Consider the following 7,174-nt stretch of genomic DNA (forward strand, 5'->3'; position numbering starts at 1 on the left):
TGAGTGATTAGACTAGAGCAAAGGAAATGAGCCTTGGTGACATTGAATGTGGTAGCGTTACACGCTGCTATCTGAAATACCACACAGTGCTGAATACTTAGCATGGGACTGCAGGAGAAGCAACTGCCTGTGTGCTTAAAGTGTGTTTCTGGAGACTGTGTATTGTCAGGTGCAAGAGAGATCTGCATGGACGCTCCCACAACTGCATGAAGACTGCAGAGATGTATATAAGAGTACATGTGTGGTAAGGGTTAATTGGAGTTTTGAACATGTAGGAACTACCTCACCCATTGCAGGAGTGGAAGAAAATCTACCATGTTGATTTCAAATGTGTTAGCATTTGCCTTTCATTTGTGAGATAGTGATTTGTGCTGAATGCTAACCATCACAGTTCAAGAAAACAAGCTGCCCCTTTCCTACGAGTGCAAGTCTTACAGAACAAGAGCAACACAAATTAAATCTCTGACAACAATTCCTGTGTGCACACAGACTCATGGTGTGATTCTAGGCACAAAACAGTATTCCTGGGTGATACCAGTACACCTTAACTTATGCTGAAGACATACTCCATAATATCTTACAAGTTCAAGGCAGTTAAATATCTTCCAAAACATAAAATGTAAAACACAACTTTAAAAGAAGAAACACATTTCTATTATTTATATCAAAATACACCACATACATCCCCTCTCAAATTCATAACTCACTTTTAAAAGTAGTTAGTTGAGAAAGAAATGTGGCACTCACACAGCAGATTATCACAACCAGAATCTCTGAGCTGTACACCTCTCACCAGAACCAGTAAATGGCAAACTTTCCCTCTCTTTTTTCACACATATACATGTTAACTTCAAATCACATTGCTTCCCACATTTTTTCAAATGGAAACACACATTTCTATTGGTTGCAAATTTCAACCCTTTTCCAAATCATTCCTACCCCCAACATCACTTCTGCCTGCTACCATAGCAACAGGTCATGGAACACTGGTGTGAGCAGAGAGGTCAGAATTTCAGCACACAATGTTTCTAATCCAAAGAGCAAGAGTGCTTGACTTTTCAAACCTAACAGCAAATCCAAACTATTGTTCTATGGGAACACATTTTTCTGAACCAATACAAAACATGCTTATACAAATGTAAACATACAGCCTAAATTTTAGTGTAAAATGGTCTGAAACAGCCAATGAGTTCACCTTCTGAGTGCATCCAGATCTCCTTGAAAGATGTTCACAGTGTGGATTGTAGGTCATAGCTATGTCTTCTGGAGTGAAAAGTATGCAGAAAAAAGAGGTATTGTGAAAGACCTTCCTTTGCCAAATGTAGACATTAAATGGATTGGTCAGAGAGGGTTAAAGTGGCACCAATTATTGCCTTTGTTGAAATTCCTTTCTACATCTTCCACAGCCTTAACCTTATAATTGTGCACTGTGGTGGAAATGACCTAGGCACTTTAACTGGGGTAGGTCTGGAAATGCTAGTTAAGGACACCTTTATGCAATTGATGTCACTTTTTCCACAAACTACCTTTGTATATTCTAATATATGCCAAAGGCAAAAGTGGAACTGGTCCAACCAATATTGTCCGCAGATTGACAAAGCATGAAAGCATGTCAAAAAGTCTGTTTCTGCTTTCCTCAGAGACTATGGTATGGGTTCTATATACCACAACAACTTGCGTTACAACATGCAAGACATTTATAGAGGAGACGGTGTACATTTCAATGATGTAGGGAACAGAGTCTTCCTCTTGAACTTTAGACTCTGCATCGGTACTTACTTGTAGGTACCAAAAAACACTCAATGAACACAACTGCTCTTTTTAGAGCCACCTAACATCCAAACACTTAGACTTGATTTTTAATTCTATTTTTATTTGTATGAGTTTTTTCTGCCGTGCGCGCACCTCGTGAGTTTTTGAAAAAAAAATCATATTTTTTTTTCACCCTTCGGGGTCCTTCAGGGACCCCCTGACAAAGGCTAGGGGGTCAGGAACTCTATACCCTGCCCCCTTTTCACGTTCTCCACCTTTCTTTTTCACTGTCATACACCAAACACACAAAATGGCAGCCGACACTTCCTGATTTCGACCGATTTGAATGTTGACTGACATGTAACCACCAATCAGAATTACGCTCACGCACGTTAGGGTGCGCGCACCGTGTGCGCACGTTGCGTGCATATAGATATATCTGTACTTTTAACTGCAATTTTCTCAGGAACTACTGAACAGATTGTCACCATATATGCAAAAGGCACATGCCTGACCTGAGGACTACCTCTTTGCCAAATTTCAAGTAATTCTGTTCAGCCGTTCGGGCTGTACCTTCGACTAAAGGTCCTATGGGAAATTGCATGGGGAAAACGCGTTTTGGGACCCCCCTTTTTTTCTCAGCCCCAGCTTGACGAATCACCCCAAGACTTTCAGGGTAGGAGCTGAGCGGAGCGCCCCATTAGTTTTGAAAATTTCACGAGGATTTGTCCACCGGCGCCAAAGTTATTCAAAATAGAATTTTCAGATTTCCTATGGAAACTCGATCCTAACTATAACTATCTACTGGCGACCGCCAGTAGATAATATATATATTACCTACTGGCAGTCGCCAGTAGGTAGTTATAGTTAGGACGTATTTTCCATAGGAAATCCACAACATTCTATTTGGAATAACGTTGGCGCCGATTGATGAATCTTCGCGAAATTTTCCAAACTTTTGGCCAGCTCCGGTCCGCCTCTATCCTGAAAATTTCACGGTGATTCGTCAAGCGGGCGCCGAGAAAAAATGGGGGTCCCAAAACGCATTTTCCCCATGCATTTTCCCATAGGACCTGTTGACGCAGCTACAGCCCGATCTGCTAAACGGAATTACACCAAATTTGGCAAAGAGGTAGTCCTCAGTTCAGACTCGTGCCTTTTGCTTAAATGGTGTAAATCTGTTCAGTAGTTCCTGAGAAAATCAAAATCAAAATCACATATATATCTGGGCGGAGCCTAACCACACATCTCATCGTGAGATCTGATTGGCTGTCAGTACTTCATCCAAGAAGTGTTGGCAGCCATCTTGGGACCAATATACATGATAGCACCTCATTAAAAAGCATTGCAGTTAATAGAAGGTTTTAAGACTTTAGTTACATTATAAATCATTTGTTGATGGTACCATACTCATTTTAGGAATTGTTGTGTTCTAAGGTGATTTTACCATGTGAAAAAGTCTCCTGCTGTGATATCATGAATCATGTTTGAGAGGAAACTATTTTCTCATGCTCTTCCCACAGAGGTTTGGAAGGTGATCTATAAGCTACACTGAGAGCATATTTTCTGTAAATTCACATTATCTTTCTCAGTCATGTGAGAATGAAGTCTGACATTCTCAGTAAAACATGTACCTCCAACAAGGGCAGAGACTGTCAGATAATTCTTTTGTGTTCTACTGCAGCTTCCCAGAGTGTTCCAAAGAACAACTATAGTGCTAACAGTCCTACTTATGACAAACATATGGCACACCTGAAGCCATCTTGATTGGAATAAAGTGGTAACTCTTAAAACATTTAATTTAAAAAGGAACAAAATGAGGGGGTTCATTTTGCCATAGAAAGTATGGTTAGTGCTGCAGAAAGAAAAATTAGGGCACATTTTGAGTGGCTTCTCAAATCCTCTTCTATTTCATTAAAAATTCTGACATACAGACTGAAACATGCACTTTCAATACCAGCAGCAGACTTCCCTGGTGAGCAGTAGCTTTACTACAGTGATCTAATAAGCAACTAGAGTGCTAACATTCTGAATTTATGGCAAATGTGTGACACATCTGAATGCCTTCTTGATGGAATCAAAGTAAATAACTGAAAGTATTTCCTACTGAGGAGACTGTAGTAAATGAGGAAATTAGGAGACTTCATAACAAATAAGTCTCCCAAAATGGCCACCAGAGACAAAAGAGCCCAAATGTAGCCCAAATATCACCCAGATGTAGCCCAAGTATAGCCCAATGACAGAATATCCTAGAGTCTTCTAACGAACAACTAGAGCGCTAATAGTCTTACTTATGACAAAAGTATGGCACACCTGAAGCCATCTTGATTGGAATAAAGTGGTAACACTTAAAACATTTAATTTACAAAGAAACAAAATGAGGGGGTTCATTTTGCCGTAGAAATTATGATTAGTGCTGCAGAAAGAAAAATTCGGGCACAATTTGACTTCTCAAATCCTCTTCTATTTCATAAAAAAATTCTGACATGCAGACTGAAACATGCACTTTGAATACCAGCAGTAGACTTCCCTGGTGAGCAGTAGCTTTACTACAGTGATCTAATGAGCAACTAGAGTGCTAACATTCAGAATTTATGGCAAATGTGTGACACATCTGAATGCCTTCTTGATGGAACCAAAGTAAAAAACTGAAAGTATTTCCTACTGAGGAGACTGCAGTAAATGAGGAAATTAGGAAACTTCATAACAAATAAATCTCCCAAGATGGCCACCAGAGCCAAAAGAGCCAAAATGTAGCCCAAATATCACCCAGATGTAGCCCGAGTATAGCCCAATGACAGAATGTCCCAGAGTGTTCTTAAGAACAACTAGAGCGCTTACTGTCTTACTTATGACAAAAGTATGGCACACCTGAAGCCATCTTGATTGAAAAAACTGGTAACACTTAAAACATTTAATTTAAAAAGGAACACAATGAGGGGGTTCATTTTGCCATAGAAATTATGATTAGTGCTGAAGAAAGAAAAATTAGGGCACATTTTGAGTGACTTCTCAAATCCTCTTCTATTTCATTAAAAAATTCTGATATGCAGACCTACTAGGACGAACTACTGACCCGTACTGGTCTGAAAGTCCTGGGGTACGGAAAATATGTGAGGTATTGTGTACAGTCTCATGGTGCTAGGCTGAGCTGCTGCCGGACTCAGGGATGAAAGCTTGAGTCCAAACAGTGTGTCACATGCTGTGAAGTCATGTGGTCTGGCCGCTGTGCCACATCTGTCCAAGTAGTGTCAGTATGTAGTTATACCTACTCGGAGGGACTTTTGTTTCGAACATTGTAACTTGTGTATGGTGCTCAGGGGGTGTTATACAGGGAGTGTGAAGGTAAATTTGCGCGTATCAAATCAATTCGGTATTTGTAAAGTACAAACTACTCACTCCTACGTGTCTGATGGTACTGAGGGCATAAGCTGAGCTGCTGACAGACTCGGGGTAAAGCCGGTGAACTACTGACCCCTACTGGTCTGAAAGTGCTGGGTACGGAAATTATTAGGGCTAAATTGAGCTGCTGCTGGACTCAGGTATGAAACCGTGAGCCTGTGTTTGCTATGCTGTGAAGTCATGTGCTCTGGGCCCTGTGCCACACTTGTCCAACTTATATATGGTGCTTAGGTGGTGTTGTACAGGGAGTGCCATGGTACATCAATACAATATTTGTAAAGCGCAAACTACTCACCCCTATGGGGGAGTAGAGGTGGTGATCAAAGTGAGAGCTTTGTGCTGCAAAGTCAGATGGTCTGGTCGCTGCGTCACAGCTGTGTGGAGAATAAATTTTGGCGAGGGTCCGGGAGTTGCTGTTACCTGGCCCTAAAATAGCGGGCCTAAGTTGTCAGTTATAGGGTGGCTCTAAAAAGAGCCCTTGTGTTGATTAGTTGGAGCTACATATAAGTGCGGATGCACAGCTTCAAGTTATTCAGGAAAACTCAATTTCCGTGATCTGTGAAGTGTACTCCATCGCTTCTGTAGATATCAGCCATATCAAAACATATGTTGTTGTTGTAGATGGACCCCATTTTGTGGTCTCTGAGGTATGCAGACACACTTTGTTGAGTTTCTCCCTAGATTTTATCAATCTGAGGACAAAATTGTTTTGACCATTTCCACTTCTGTCTTTGGCATATATTGGAATATACAAAGACAGTTTGAGGGAAAAGTAACATCAATTGTCCAAAGGTGTCCTTCATAAGCATTTCCAAACCTACCCCAGTCAATGTGCCTAGGTCATTTCCACCACAGTGCACAATCATGAGGTCAGGGTGTTGGAGATGCAAACAGGTTTTAACCAAAGGCAACAATTAGTGCCACTTCAATCCTCTCTGTGCAAACCATTTGAAGTCAACATTTTGTATACCTAGGTCTAAGTCAATACATCTCTGTTCTGCATACCTCTTGCACCAGAAAATATAGCTATGTCCTACGATCCACACTAGCATTTTGAAGGTATGGCTGGAAGGTATGGAAAGATGTGTAGCTCATGCAGGTCCTTGGTAGAATAAGAGCTATGTTTAAAGATGGGGAACGACTTTTTATTGCCATACAAAAACGATACGTGATTGGGAGAAGAAAAACATTCTTTTTTAAAAGTAGGGTGCACATTTGTTTTGTGGAAAAGCATCTTTGTGATTGGTTCAGAAAAAGCAGTTTCAACATGGAGTAAATATCATAGGGTAAAAGTTGTCAACTCAACCACACCTGCTAATTGCATTTGGAAGGCACTGTTCGAACTTAAAACAATCTTTTAACCTGCACGTGCCGTTAAATGTTCGAGAAAATGTTGCAAAAAAATATGGTTAAGTTTAAAATGATTGATGAACATTTAACCTGCACGTGTTGTAGAATGGTCTAGAAAGTGTGTTGATAGAATACGTTGCACTTCTGACTTCTATGTGTTGTTGAATATTTAAAAAAACTGTTTATATAGAAAATTAAAAAGAAACCAAGAGAGAGAAGTTTTGAAACCTAAAAGAATCAAGGAACTATTCTATTTTTGTTCTTTACATGCATTTATGTGTGGAGCAACAAAATTATAGACAGAACAGCACCAGAAAGAGGAAGAAGCAGGGAGTGGGGGGACGGGGAGAGATGGGCAGAATGGCAGACATGCACAATTAAGTATAGCACAAGTATAGACAAACAATGGCCAAAATGAAACACACCAACGAGGAGCACAAGTTACACAACTTGCCAACATCACACCAGTGAACGATCATAGAAGTGAAAAGCACGCTGCATTCATAGAGGATGTGTACAAAGGCGGGTCGTGGGTGTTGTGGGATGTCTGTGACCATGGTCATCATGGATGAGATGCCCAGCACGTGGCACATGGGCGAGTTCACTGTCTGTTACGTTGCAAACAGCTGCATCTCCCTCCCAGGTGCTCCCACACTTTTGTACGGTGCGC

The sequence above is a fragment of the Triturus cristatus genome, chromosome 9 (genome assembly GCF_964204655.1).
Source record: "Triturus cristatus chromosome 9, aTriCri1.1, whole genome shotgun sequence".
Taxonomy (NCBI): Eukaryota; Metazoa; Chordata; class Amphibia; order Caudata; family Salamandridae; genus Triturus; species Triturus cristatus.